Raw genomic sequence first — 16,082 nt, 5'->3', positions numbered from 1 at the left:
TGAGGTGTTTTGGCGACTCAGACTTGGTGGCTCAGCAAGTGTCAGGAACTTGGGATTCAAAGGATCCACTCATGGCGGCTTATCACCGAGAGGTTGACACTATAGCTGGTCATTTCAAAGGTTATCAAGTGGAGCACATTGATCGACGAAAAAATGAAGTTGTTGATGCTTTGAGCCGGCGGAGGTCTCAGCATAAGCCGGTACCCCCTAATGTTTTTCTTGATGTTTTGCATAACCCATCAATTAAGTTGCCCACAGAGGAAGATTTGGCAGTTCCTGACCCGGTGGCACAGTTGGTGGTGGCTCTCCATGTTATCCCTGATTGGACTATTCCATATTTGGCTTATATGACCCGGGGCGAGTTACCTGAGGATGAAACCTTGGCCAGACAGATAACCCGGAGGTCTAAGTCAATGACTATTGTCAATGGTGAGCTACACAGATGTAGTGTTACAGGGGTGTTTCAACGATGCATTTCTCCTGAGGAGGGCCGTGAAATTCTAAGGAGATTCATGAAGGATATTGCGGTCATCATGCCGACTCTAAATCTCTCGTTGCTAAAGCTTTTTGTCATGAGTTTTATTGGCTAACGACTCATGCTGATGCAGAGATCTGGTCAGTAAATGTGATGGTTGTCTGAAATTTTCAAGATGAGCTCATGTGCCGGCTCAAGAATTGAGGATGATTCCAATTACCTGGCCGTTTGTAGTCTCGAGATTGGATATGGTTGGACCTTTTAAACGATCCAAGGATAAAAAGACTCATTTCTTGGTAGCTATTGACAAGTTTACAAAGTGGGTTGAACCTGAGTCGGTCAGCAAATGCAATGCAGCCACGGTGGTTCAATTCATCAAAAAGGTGATCTTTTGTTTTGGGTACCCTCATAGTATCGTCACTAATAATAGTACTAATTTGTCTAAGGGGGTAATGGAAGAATTATGTCAACAAGAGCATATTCGGCTTGATGTATCATCAGTGGCTCACCCCCAGTCTAACGGTCAAGCTGAACAAGCTAATCAAGAAATCTTGAGAGGTATCAAGCCCGGGCTTATGGTCTCTTTGCAGAGGACACCAGGTTGTTGGGTGGAAGAATTACCCTCGGTGCTTTGGAGTATCAATACCACCCCTAACAGATCTACGGGTTACATGCCTTTCTTCATGGTTTATGGGGTAGAGGCGATTCTCCTTAGTGACATACGTCACGACTCGCCTCGTGTGGCGGCTTATGTTGAAGCTGATAATGAGAAAGCACGTCAGGATGCTATTGACCTGTTGGATGAAGAGCATGACCTTGTGGCGGCTCATTCGGCGATTTACCAGCAAGATCTGCATCGTTATCACAGCCGTCGGGTTAAGACCAGGACCTTTCAAGAAGGAGATTTGGTGCTCCGGGTCATCTAGGATCAAACAGACATGCACAAGTTATCCCCACCTTGGGAAGGGCCTTTTGTGGTTAGCAAAAATCTGAACAACGGGTCATACTACCCTATCGATGTTCGAGACCATAAGGACTCACGCACATCGGAGGTGGAGACCCACCGGCCATGGAATATTGCTCATCTTTGGCCTTATTACACCTGAGCCACCGGCACTTGTGATGTACATATTTTTGTCATTGTATATATTATGATTATTATAATAAAGTCGGCATCCCTGATGATTCAGGGCCTCTGTCATTTCATTTATGAGAATCTGGGTCTTTATTGTTACTTCATAAGGTCCTTGGGGGCTTCCTGCTCAATGAGCATAGCTATGATTACCCTTTTGACCCGGCTTGTATGCCTTGATCGCAAAAAACTTGGGGGCTTCCTGCTCATTGAGCATAGCTATGACTACCCTACTGGTCCAGCTTGTACGCCTGGATCGAACTATTACTTGGGGGCTTCTTGTTAAATGAAGAAAATATTTGTTGTCCCTCATAATAGGCTTGGATGCCAGGTGTATTCACCAAAAATCTGGGTTATCCTGCCTTTGTATGCTTGCCACTCTTGGAATGACTCGTCGTACTCTTGACAGTTAATCTTTTAAAGACCCTGAACTTATCAAAGTTAAAACGGCGATTGGTCATGTGAGGTCTGGCTTACAGGTTTGAATTAAGGAGTAACTCAGTGGATGTGCAGCCCTTGAATAGCACTTGATATTGAGGCTTGGCAGCCTTTGAATGCCTTGGTCTTCTGTTTTCTATCGCCTTTGATTCTTTTTTGGTGATTTCTGTTTCTACCATATTGATATGTGGTTGAAATTCGATTCAATCCATGATGCTTGGACCTTTATTTGATAACATCTGGTGTTTTGTTAACCCGGCCTGGCTTTGGATGTTAAGTTGCCAGTGTATGATGATCATATGTTTGGAGTCCTATACTCTCACATTTTTGGGGATGTTACCCTTTGTTGTCTAAGGCGTTGTAAGCCAGCAGCGTGAATAAATTACACAGAGTGTTGCACTCTATTGGGACTGTTGCCCATATCGCATATGGCCTGGTAAGCCGGCAATACACATAAGTATCACATGTATGATATTTATTTTATTATAATTATATGAGGTTTTGATAAATTGGCCCTGGTTATGGACGTTAAAGTCACCAGTGGCTTGTTACATGGGGCTTTTTTGACCCGCCTTGGGCTAAACTGCCAATGCACTTGTGCTCTGTTTGTATGCAGGGTTTATGACAATGTGCTTAGGCAAAGTCGATAATGAGTATGAGCAAAAACATTGGATTGTCAAAGAAGATCAAAACATCTCATCAGTATTATGCAGATTAACATGCGCGATGGCATGACAGATAATTGTTTTAAAGATAGCCTATTACAAGGCAACAGACAGCTCAAAAGAATAAGTGTTTTTGCAAAGTATCATAGCTGGCGGATGCTAAGTCGGTCGGTGGCTCACTGGTCTTGGCCTTGGCGAGTTGAGGGTTGTGGGTCGTCCAGCACCGGTTCATCCTCCTCCTCTTCACCCATTGGCTGGAATTCAGAGGTTGCCCAGTTGATCCCAGTCAAAGCCTTGAATGCAGCCCTGTCACTAATAAGTGTGGGCGGGTCAATGCCAGGAGCAAAAGTGTGCTTACGAATTGGAGGAGTAAGGTCCTGTGATCATGGATTAGCGCCTTGACCTTCTTTTTGTCAGCGTTGTAACCCGCCTGATAATGTGATAGGTCGGTATCTTCAGCTAGCTTGCTTGCTAGAGGACGCATTTCCCTTGCTATTGAAGCAAAGTCCTCTGCGCTGAAGGGAGATCCGTCCTCTTTCATGCTGGGGCAGCCGTTAGCCAAATCTTCCGGGTCAAGATGTGCTTGCCATGCTTTAGCCCGGGTTAGCACGGTGAGTGCACCGGCTCTCACAGCTGATTTCTTAAGTTCCTCGACTTGCAGGGGCAGCACAAATAGCTTCTCTAGTGTGTCCTTCATGAGGGTTGGGGGTTGTTTCTTATGCACAGCTGTGCAAATGGCTCATTGTGCGCCAGTATATAGTTGCTCTATAAGGGTGTTGGCGGCTTTCAACTTCTTGCGCATATCTGAGCCGAGGTGGGCGATCCTGGAGCCTATATCAATAAGTAAATCTATAAGCCAGATGAAAGATTCTTACAATGCTTTGGTAGTATCAACTTAAGATGAAGTTATTTACCGAAGATGGCAGCAGTCATGGCATTTACTTGATGTTTTAAACTGGCAAGTTCTTCAGCCACCGGCTTAAGAGCTACTTCTGCTTCTTCTACTCTCTTCAATAGAGATGATTTCTCTATATCCCAGCTTGCTTGGTCAGCCTTGAAGTCTTTCTTAAGCTTTTCCATATCTGCCAAGGCGGTAGTTAATTCTGCCTTGGCCTTGGAGGTTTCAGATTGCTGAGACTTGATGTTTTGTTGAAGATCGGCGACTTGGGATTCTTTGGTAGTAAGTTTGGCCTGCAGGATATAAATAATAGGCGAATTACAATCATTTTACTTAAAAGTCCCAAGCACAATACAAGTATTTCACTTGGCACTTAGGGGCTAATGCACATTGCTCTTTTTGAAGACAAGTTTATGATGACCCGGCTGCTTTATGATGACTATAGCCGATTCATGGGGGCTATATACTTGGATTTTATGGACAACTATGGTAATGAGACCTAGCTCATCTTGACAGATTAAGCCGGCCCTTCGGGGCTACAGGTGAAATTGAATCATTACTATTCAAAGTCCCGGCTCATCTTGATAGATTAAGCCGGCCCTTGGGGGCTACATATGCAGAGTTGAAGTATTACTATTGGAAGTCCCGGTTTATCTTGAAAGTATAAATCGGCCCTTGGGGGCTACTGGAATTGATCTACAAAGCTATTTAAAATCTACAACACATTCTATTCTATCATGTCCAGTAAACTTGGCGGCTAATGGAAGTATATTCATATGAAGAGAGCTGTAATGTTTACCTCAAAGCGCTCCTTCATCAGGTTCACTAAGCCGGCTTCAAAATCGCGACTTGTATGCAGGCGGTTCAAGTACCCAGAGTGGATCTCTTGGGCACTGAAGTGGGCGTAACTCTCTAAGTTGACTGACCATTTGCCTTGGTTAGCAATTGAAGTTTCTTCCTTGGCGCTGTGCTTGACCAAGACAGTAGGATTGCCTGGTGTTGTAAATCCAAGCCCAGTGATGACAACATCATCGGCCTTTTCTTCAGCAGGCTTTATGGGGCTTGGCGGCTTGGTGTTGGCTGGGTCAACATCCATTTGATCCATGGAGATGTTGTGGTCGACCATTGGCGGTTCATCGGTTATAGCTTCAGGGGCATGTTGGGCGGTCTCTGTTGACTGCTGCTCTGGCTCAGAAGGACTATCAGTGGTCTTTGTCGCCTTGGAGTTCTTGCTGGGCTTTGCCATAGCACTCTGAGTAGAGCACAAAGATGAGGTTAGTACAACAACTGAATATATGATTGAAAGCAGAGATTAATTTTTTTACCCAGGCACAGTCTTGAAGACTGGGACGTGAGTCCCCATTGAGTCGCCAGAGGAGGAATCAGAAGTTCCCTGATAATTTGAATCGGAAGGATTAAGAGGTTGTCTGTAAAGACCGGCCTTGGGATAAGTTAAGTTGGAATTCGTTGAGACCTCTGGACGGTGCTTGCGGAGAGCTGGAGTGTTTGGTAAGCCGGAGGAAAGGATTCTGCTTCCGCTATTCCGGGTTGTGCGGCGAGCTTCATTTTACTGCTTCTTCAAAATAAAGTTGGGATCCAAATAAGTCAAAGGATGAGAAAACCTTACTTTCTGGCTTGATTGTCTAGTTTTCTGTTTTGGCAGAGATTGTGAGCCAGAGGAAATAACAATTACCTCTTCATCACCCGCACGGTTGGCTTCCGCTTCCTCCTGATAACAGTCATTGTCAATGAGATGTACAAAAATGAGCCAAGAGAGTCAAGTTCTACCTCCGAGTCATCATCATCACCATCGTCATCCAAGTTTAGTAACTCGGAGGGGTCGTTCTTCTTCTTGGCAGGTTTTTTGGTAACATTGGTCTTGGTCCGGGTCGGCTTGGCCGGCTTATCCTGTGGCTTGTTCTTCCAAAACGGAGAATTGGCCTGTTGAGGTCAGATGATCATAAGTGGACAGAATTAATAAAAACATGATTCAGACTGGGAACATGGTGTGTAACACTTACAGCTGGCGGCTGGTTGAAGGTGTCGTAAGGACTAAGTCCGGTTTTACTGCATTCTGCCCAGCTTTCATTCAACAAAGTCTTGTTTGCTTTAGTGATTTCGGTATTAGATAATTGGATTTTGCAGTGGCGTTGGGGATCTTTCAAATTGCCGGTGTACTCGCGCATTAGGCCGGGGTGGCGGCTTAAGGGCAGGATCCTCCAGGAGACCCAGCACCGAACAACCATGAAGGCTCTGATCTTTGAAAAAGTGGGGGTGTACTTGGCCCGTTCCTTTGTGCTAATCCGATGTGGGAGCGGATGTGTGTTGCTGAGTCAGTGTTCACGATAACCCGGCAGAGGATTCTCACCTTGTGGAGATGTATCTTGGCAATAGAACCAAGTCTAGTTCCAGTCCTTGGGATGACTGGGCAGTTTGGCATACGGGAAGGAGGCCTCTTTCCATTTCTGAATAGAAACCCCGCCTAGTTCCAAACTAGGCCCATCGGTAAACTCTGTCTGCCGGTTTCAGTAATAAAACTCTTTGAACAGTTCAATAGTTGGCTCTTCTTGAGGATAAGCTTCACAGAAGACTTGGAAGTTGCAAATATTGGAGATGAAACTAGTCCCAATGTCTTGAGGATGAAGTTGGAAAAAGTGCAGCATGTCCCGAAAGAATTTTGAACCGGGCGGGGTAAACCCCCGGATAATATGATCAGTGAAAACAATTACTTCTCCTTCCTTGGGCTCAGGTGGATTTTTGAGGCCTGGAACCCTCCAGTGGATGTCATTTTTCTTGGCTAAAATGCCAGTTGCAACAAAACTGTTCAAATCTTCTTCGCTGACCCGGGATGATGCCCAGTTGCATGCAGTGAATGTCTTAGTCATTGTTGATGTTGATCCAAAAAGAAAATTTCATCAGGTTAAGATTATGATGTTAAGCCGGCCATTGGTTCAAGGGTAAGAACGATAAGCATGTAGTGTGTTAAGCCGGAGGATAGTGTTGAAGTTATGCAAGGCAATCTATTGGTGGCTTAAGAGGGGACTAATGGTACCACGCGGGTTATGGCTTATGAGTTAAGCCGCCTATGCAATTATCAGTTTTCATATCTATGAGTGAAAATTTTATAAGTGTTGGACAAACAGCTTTCACAGATCGGGGCTATAATTTTGGATCTATAGCAGTTCAAATAATGAAGAAAATTCTAACCCTAAGTTACAGCAGCAGAGCAGTTCATGTGCTCAGATGGGATCTCTCATGGAGGGGAGGCGTTCAAGTATCAAAAATGAGTGCTAAAACTAATGTTGCGCAAGATGAGCACTTAACCTCACATCAAAACTACAAAGACAGGGAGGAAAAAATAGGAACGGAGATGAACTCTAAAGAATTTGAAGAAAAGCCTAATGCAGATCTATGGTGAGGGAAGAGGAAGGCTTACCGAGGTTGTTGAACAGCGGAGGCGCACAGACGAGCTCTGGTGCGTTCAGGACGATGCAGCGGCCGAGGTTGACGCAGTGGACGGAGGTCGACGGCGGCGGCGGAGCTCGGGCGCTGGAGGTGTTGTGAGGAAGAGGACGAAGACGAGGAGGCAAGGTGGGAATGAAAGGGGCCCCTGGCCCTATTTATAAGGCAGAAGGATAAGTGGCATGCGCGGGAATCGAGGAGGCCAAAAAATATTGTGACAACAAAGATGCCTCGATTTACGGAGATTCACTAAAAGGGAAGGCATATTGAGATTTGAGCTTCGTATGATATTAATGTGATATGATGTCATGGCGGTTTCCCGCGATTCTGTGAGATGATGTCACGGCGGGTTATAATATTTCGTAAGGACTGACGAGGAAGGATTTTTTCTAAGTGTTGAAGATTGATATGAACATGTTCACATCAACCTGAGGCCTAATGTTGGGGATATAACTATTGGGTATGACCCGCCCAGGAGGGGCCGGGTGATACGTCTCCAACGTATCTACTTTTCCAAACACTTTTGCCCTTGTTTTGGACTCTAACTTGCATGATTTGAATGAAACTATCCCGGACTGATGTTGTTTTTAGCAGAACTACCATGATGTTGTTTTATGTGTAGACAAGAAAAGTTCTCGGAATGACATGCAAATCCACGAAGGGACTTTTCAGAATTAATAAGAATTTTTGGCGAAAGAATCAGGGCCAGGAGGCACAGGGCCTGCCCACGAGATAGCCCCCCCCCTAGGGCGCGCCCCCTATCTCGTGGGCCCCCAGACCTCCTCCGACCTCAACTCCAACTCCATATATACCGTCTCGCGGAGAAAATAATTAGAGAGAAACTTTCATCGCGTTTTACGATACGGAGCCACCGCCAAGCCCTAATCTCTCTCGGGAGGGCTGATCTGGAGTCCGTTCGGGGCTCCGGAGAGGGGGATTCGTCGCCGTCGTCATCATCAACCATCCTCCATCACCAATTTCATGATGCTCACTGCCGTGCGTGAGTAATTCCAGCGTAGGCTTGCTGGACGGTGATGGGTTGGATGAGATTTACCATGTAATCAAGTTAGTTTTGTTAGGGTTTGATCCCTAGTATCCACTATGTTCTGAGATTGATGTTGCTATGACTTTGCTATGCTTAATGCTTGTCACTAGGGCCCGAGTGCCATGATTTCAGATCTGAACCTATTATGTTTTAATCAATATATGTGTGTTCTTGATCCTATCTTGCAAGTCTATAGTCACCTATTATGTTTTATGATCCGACAACCCCGAAGTGACAATAATCGGGACACTTCTCGGTGATGACCATAGTTTGAGGAGTTCATGTATTCACCATGTGTTAATGCTTTGGTCCGGTTCTCTATTAAAAGGAGGCCTTAATATCCCTTAGTTTCCACTAGGACCCCGCTGCCACGGGAGGGTAGGACAAAAGATGTCATGCAAGTTCTTTTCCATAAGCACGTATGACTATTTACGGAATACATGCCTACATTACATTGATGAACTGGAGCTAGTTCTATATCACCCTATGTTATAACTATTGCATGAGGAATCGCATCCGGCCTAATTATCCATCACTGATCCATTGCCTACGAGCTTTTCACATATTGTTCTTCGCTTATTTACTTTTCCGTTGCTACTGTTACAATTACTACAAAAACCCAAAAACATTTATCTTTATTATTGCTACTGTTACCATTACTATCATACCACTTTTGCTACTAAACACTTTGCTGCAGATACTAAGTTATCCAGGTGTGGTTGAATTGACAACTCAACTGCTAATAATCAAGAATATTCTTTGGCTCCCCTTGTGTCGAATCAATAAATTTGGGTTGAATACTCTACCCTGAAAGCTGTTGCGATCCCCTATACTTGTGGGTTATCAAGACTAATTTCTGGCATCGTTGCCAGGGAGCATAACTCTATTCTCTGAGTCACTTGGGATTTATATCTGTTGATCACTATGAAGAACTTGAAAGACGCTAAGACCAAGATTTTGCCCTCAACTACGAGGGGAGATAAGGAACTGCCATCTAGCTCTGCACTAGATTCTCCTTCCGTTATTGATAGGCTTGCGACACCTAAACCTGCTACTGCTATGAATTCTGATATGTCGCATGTTATTGATGATGCCACTTCTGCTTTGCATGATGAAACTACTTCTGTGCGTGATACTACTTTGCCATTAGGTGAATTTCTTGATGAACAACTTGCTAGAGTTAGGGGGAATGAAAATGTTGAAGAACCTATTATTGATGATAGTGATGATGAACGTTCCCCCAATGATTATGTATTACCTGTTGTTCCTAAGGGTTATGTTATGAACAAAGAAGCTGCTGAAGCTATTCTTGCTTGCAATGATAGAAATGATCTTAAGAAATTATTAGCTAAATGGAAGCAGCAGTCTCTTAATGCTAGAATGAAACCCGATCCTACTTTTGCTACTTCACCTATCTGTGTTACTGATAAGGATTATGAATTCTCTATTGATCCTGGTATTATTACTTTAGTTGAATCTGATCCTTTTTATGGCCTTGAATCTGAAACTGTTGTGGCACATCTTACCAAGTTGAATGACATAGCCACCCTATTTACTCATGATGAGAAGTCTCGCTATTTATATATCCTTAAGATATTTACGTTCTCATTAAAGGGTGATGCTAATACTTGGTATAATTCTCTTGCTCCTGGTTGTGTGCGTAGTCCCCAGGATATGATTTATTACTTCTCTGCTAAATATTTCCCTGCTCATAAGAAACAAGCTGCCTTGCGGGAAATATATAATTTTGTGCAAATCAAAGAAAAGAGTCTCCCACAAGCTTGGGGGAGGCTTCTCCGGTTGCTTTATGCTTTGCCTGATCACCATCTTAAGAAAAATGAAATACTTGATATCTTTTATAATGGACTAACCGATGCTTCCAAGGACCACTTGGATAGTTGTGCTGGTTGTGTTTTCAGGGAAAGAACAGTCGACGAAGCTGAAATATTATTAAATAATATGCTGACTAATGAAAATAATTGGACTCTTCCCGAGCCAGTTCCTGAAGTAATTCCTGAACCAATTGAGCCAACTCCTGAGCCTATTCCTAAACCCACTCCGAAGAAGAGAGGTGTTTTATTCCTCAGTCCTGAAGATATGCAAGAGGCAAAGAAATCAATGAAAGAAAAAGGTATTAAAGCTGAAGATGTTAAGAATTTACCACCTATTGAAGAAATACATGGTCTGAATATACCGCCTGAAGAACCACATTGTCTTGATAACCGGACACAGGTAGTGCAGGTAAATTCTCTTTATAGATACGATAAAGTTGAAATACCCTCTACTAAATTTCATAGCCCATGCTTAGATGAATTTTATGACTTTATGGCTAGACAAGAAAGTTTTAATGCTTATGTTGGTAAAGAGTTAAAGAATAATGCTTTCGAGATAGGACGCGTAGGTGATAATCTGGCTAGAGTTAAAGATGAACTTCACCGTGTTAGCAAATCTGCTTCTATGGTTGCTACTCAAGCTGAGCAAGTACTCAAAGCTCAAAATGATTTGCTTGATGAGTTGAATAATAAAAATTACTTTACCGTTAGAGTGTCTACTAGAACTGGTAGAATGACTCAGGAACCTTTGTATCCTGAAGGCCACCCTAAAAGGATTGAACAAGATTCTCAGAATAATAATCTAGATGTTCCTAGTTCTTCTAAGAAGAAGAAAAAGAAGAATGATAGGACTTTGCAAACTTCTAGTGAACCTAATGTTGAAACACTTGAGAATCCCAATAATACTTCTATCTCTGATGCTGAAACACAATCCGGAGATGAACATGAACCTAATGATAATGCTAATAATGATGTTCATGTGGATGCTCAACCTAGTAATAACAATGATGTAGAGATTGAACCTGCTCTTGATCTTGATAACCCACAATCAAGAAACCAACGTTATGATAAGAGAGATTTTGTTGCTAGGAAGCACGGTAAAGAAAGAGAACCATGGGTTCAGAAACCCATGCCCTTTCCTTCTAAACCATCCAAGTCAAAGGATGATGAGGATTTTGAGCGCTTTGCTGAAATGATTAGACCTATTTTCTTATGTATGCGCTTAACTGATATGCTTAAAGCAAATCCTTATGCTAAATATATGAAGGATATCATCACAAATAAAAGAAAGATACCGGAAGCTGAAATTTCCACCATGCTTGCTAATTACACTTTTAAGGGTGGAATACCAAAGAAACTTGGAGATCCGGGTGTTCCAACTATACCATGCTCCATTAAAAGAAATTATGTTCGAACTGCTTTATGTGATCTTGGAGCCGGTGTTAGTGTTATGCCTCTCTCTTTATATCGTAGACTTGAATTGAATAAGTTGACACCTACTGAAATATCTTTGCAAATGGCTGATAAATCAACTGCTATACCTGTCGGAATTTGCGAGAATGTGCCTGTTGTGGTTGCAAATGTCACTATCTTAACGGACTTTGTTATTCTTGATATTCCCGAGGACGATAGTATGTCTATTTTTATCCTTGGTAGACCTTTTCTTAATACTGCAGGGGCTGTTATTGATTGCAACAAAGGCAATGTCACTTTTCATGTTAATGGCAATGAGCATACGGTACACTTTTCGAGGAAACAATCTCAAGTTCATAGCATCAATTCTATTGAAAAAGTTCCACCTATCATTTTTGGAGGTTTTGAATTTCCTCTCCCTACTGTCAACAAAAAGTATGATATTCTTATTGTTGGGGATTTTCATATCCTCGTTGAGGTAACTTAGTGTTATTCGAAATTTCTCCGGTTCCGTGTTATTCAGAATGAGTTTGTTAACAAGACTTGATCAACCTTGTTAGTGGATTCATTTTGATGACCACGAGATGGATGAAACTAGAAGGCACAACCTTCTGTACCCTCTTTTTACTTTCTGTTATTTAGATTAAATAAATAAAAATAGTATTATCCGTCTGTTTTCTGAATTATCCATGCAATAAAAAATAGTCCGAAAATAAAAGTGCTCCAAATGCCCAGCAAATTTAGTATGATTTTTCTCGAATATTTGAGGATTTTAGGCACTGAAAACACTGCAAAAGGGGCAAGCACCATGCCACGAGAGAGGAGGGCACACCCCACCTGTAGGGCGCGCCCTGTCTCGTGGGCCCCTGGTGACTCCCCTCCACTTATGCAAGCACCCACACACTCCATCTTCTACCCAAAAAAAATCCCCATCCAGCTCAAGCACGAGTTCTAGCTCGTTTTGCTGCGATTTTCGATCTCTTAGCTCAAAGCTCCTTTCACAAAACTGCTTTGGGAGATTGTTGCTCGGTATGTGACTCCTCCATTGGTCCAATTAGTTTTTGTTTTAGTGCTTTATTCATTGCAAATCCTTGCTATCTTGGTGACCCTATTCTTGAGCTTGCATGTTAAATTTTTGAGGTTCCAAGTAATTCTAATGCATGATATGGGCTCTAGGCACTTGTAGGAGTAGTTGCTATCAATCTTGTTTAGTTTTATGCACTTTTATTTTGAATTTACTAAAATTTCATAAATTTTCAGAAAAAGAAATATGCTTAGGAGAATGTACCAAGGTGGTTCCTTGGCAAAGAAAGGGCCAAGGATTGCTATACGTGAGCAAGACGTTGAATTTCCAAGGAATGCATATGTACGGGCTTGTGAGTGGCCATCCGATGATTTTATGAGTGAAGCAGACTTCAAGGAGGAATTTGACGCGTATGTGTGTAATGCTGAGCTGGAGGACTTCTTACAAGATAAGTGTCCTCAGTACTCTCAATTGACTGATTCCTTCGTGCGGAGGTTTAAATATAACTGTACGCGTAATTCTCCTAGTGTGCTATTTGATATTTATGATACATCTTACACCATGGACTTAGAGGATTTTACAACTGCTTGCAAACTCCCGCAATGGGGTAATATTAATGATCCTCCCAAATCTGAGTTTAGAGACTTCCTTGCGAATATTACTGTGGGAGAATCTAGGGATGTAGCATAAGCTACCATATGGAGCATTCATTTTCCTGCTTTACATTACTTTTCTCTCTTTATTGGTAGATGCATTAACGGTAAGGACAAGGTATGTCACATGTGTGCCCCTGATCTTTGTGTCCTCAAGAGTGCTATGTCAGGTTATAAAGGTTATAACTTGGGGGCAATTGTTGCACGTAGGTTGCAGAATAATAGTAGAAAGGGAAATTTCTTTGGAAGAATTTATGCAACCCGTGTGGCTAATTTTCTTGGTACAGCCCCGCGAGAACGAGATATGATAATGCCCCCTATTTATTTGGATAAAGAAGCTATGTTTAGTCATCATTTTCTTGAGAGGAATGTACAATTCCTCCATTATCGACTAATCTATGACAGAGGCAACGTCGTCCCTGTTACTCTTCCTGCTCCCTACCTTTTTGATTATCAGGCAAAAGGAAGATATGTTGTCACCAGAGAGGAAGCCACTGAATATGAGAGGGGAATGGAGGTAGCTCCCCAACACGCTGCTGCCCAGGAGGCCGTTGCCTCTGCATCTCAGTACAACCCCGGTTTCACTTATGGATATCAGCCAGGCGGTCCTTGGTATTAAACCAACTTAGGCCAAAAGCCTAAGCTTGGGGGAGTACATATTTCTCACCGACTTTACATTCATGCTCACACACTAGTTGTCGGTGCTCATACTCTTTCATTGTATTATCCATGTTATTTTAAATTCCCTTTTTCTAGTTTTCTTCTTGTGTGTTTGATAAACCTTGAGAAAAAAAAATAGTTAGTTTAATTTCCTTGCTTGTAGTAGAAATTAAAATGAAAAACCAAAAAGATTTCTAGTTCTTCTTTTTACTTGTTGGGAGCTTTCCCATGTAAATAGTTTTATTTTCTTTTCTTTCCTTTGGGGGTCGAGAAGACCATATTGAAAATGCTTAGTGGCTCTTATATGCCTGATTGTTTATTTAATTTAGAGCCCATATTACTTGTCTTCTCTCTTGAGTTGAATGCTTGCAGATTCCAGCTTAGTCCAATGCACGCACACTCTTATTATTATACACTTCGTTCGGTCATGCGAGTGAAAGGCAATAATGACGATATATGATGGACTTATTGGGATGAAAAAAGCTGGTATGAACTCGACCTCTCCTGTTTTTGTAAATATGATGATTCATCGTTCCTGAGTCAGCTATTAGGAAGTAAACATATTTGCAATGCCATTTAGAGATTATAGTTATTTGCGCCATGCTTGATTAGCTATGAGTTATAATGGTTTACCTTGCGTGCCAACATGCTATTAGAATGATTATGATGTGGTATGATGGGATGGTATCCTCCTTTAAATGAATTGAGTGACTCGACTTGGCACATGTTCACGCATGTAGTTGAATCAAATCAACGCAACCTTCACGATATTTATGTTCATGGTGGATTATATCCTACTCATGCTTGTACTTGGTGTAAATTAATTTTAATGCATGCTTACGACTGTTGTCGCGCTCTCAGTTGGTCGCTTCCCAGTCTTTTGCTAGCCTTCACCTGTACTAAGCGGGAATACTGCTTGTGCATCCAAACTCCTTAAACCCCAAAGTTGCTCCATATGAGTCCACTATACCTACCTATATGTGGTATTTACCTGCCGTTTCAAGTAAATTTGTATGTGCCAAACTCCAAACCTTCAAATGAAATTCTGTTTTGTATGCTCGAGCAGCTCATGTAACAACTAGGGCTGCCTATATCTTCCATGCTAGGTGGGTTATTCTAAGAGGAGTGGACTCCGCTCATCATTCACGAGAAAGGGCCAGTAACCAGGATGCCTAGTCCCATGATCCAAAAAGATCAAAGCAAATCAAAATAATTAAACAAAACTCCCCCAGGGCTGTTGTATGTTGGAGGCACTCGTTGTTTCGAGCAAGCCATGGATTGATGCTTGTTGGTGGTTGGGGGAGTATAAACCTTTACCATTCTGTTTGGGAACTGCCTATAATGCATTTAGTGTGGAAGATACAGCCATCTCATAGGTGTTGCGTTGACAGCGAAAGTATACCGCTCAAAATGTTATTCAATCTCTATTTTAAAATGGAGCTCTCGCACCTCTACAAATCCCTGCTTCCCTCTGCGAAGGGCCTATCTATTTACTTTTATGTTGAGTCATCATCCTTCTTATTAAAAGCACCCGCTGGAGAGCGCACTGTCATTTACATTCATTATTATTGGTTTATATTGGGTATGACTTGACTGGATCTCTTTTACCATGAATTACAATGTTTAGTCAGTCCTTGATCTTTAAAGGTGCTCTGCATTTATGTTTTGCGGTCTCAGAAAGGGCTAGCGAGATACCATTTTGTTATATCATGTTATGATTATTTTGAGAAAGTGTTGTCATCCGAGTTTTATTATTATGACTCCCTAGCTGATTATGCTATTGATGTGAGTAATTCTGAGACCTATGTGTTATTGTGAGTATGGTTAGTTCGTAATATTTGCCGAAACTTGAATGCTGGCATTTCATGTTTACAACAACAAGAGCAAACAGAGTTTGTAAAAGTTTTTCTTTATCACTTTCAGTTTATCAACTGAATTGCTTGAGGACAAGCAAAGGTTTAAGCTTGGGGGAGTTGATACGTCTCCAACATATCTACTTTTCCAAACACTTTTGCCCTTGTTTTGGACTCTAACTTGCATGATTTGAATGAAACTAACCCGGACTAACGTTGTTTTTAGTAGAACTACCATGATGTTGTTTTATGTGTAGAAAAGAAAAGTTCTCGGAATGACCTGCAAATCCACGAAGGGACTTTTCAGAATTAATAAGAATTTTTGCCGAAAGAATCAGGGCCAGGGGGGCCAGGGCCTGTCCATGAGACAACCCCCCCCCTAGGGCACGCCCCCTATCTCGTGGGCCCCCCGGACCTCCTCCGACCTCAACTCCAACTCCATATATACCGTCTCGCGAAGAAAAAAATCAAAGAGAAAGTTTCATCGCGTTTTACGATACGGAGCCACCGCCAAGCCCTAATCTCTCTCGGG

This window comes from Triticum dicoccoides, chromosome 2B (assembly GCF_002162155.2).
Source record: "Triticum dicoccoides isolate Atlit2015 ecotype Zavitan chromosome 2B, WEW_v2.0, whole genome shotgun sequence".
NCBI lineage: Eukaryota > Viridiplantae > Streptophyta > Magnoliopsida > Poales > Poaceae > Triticum > Triticum dicoccoides.
The sequence above is the reverse complement of the archived record's forward strand: the minus strand, read 5'-3'. Positions refer to the sequence as shown.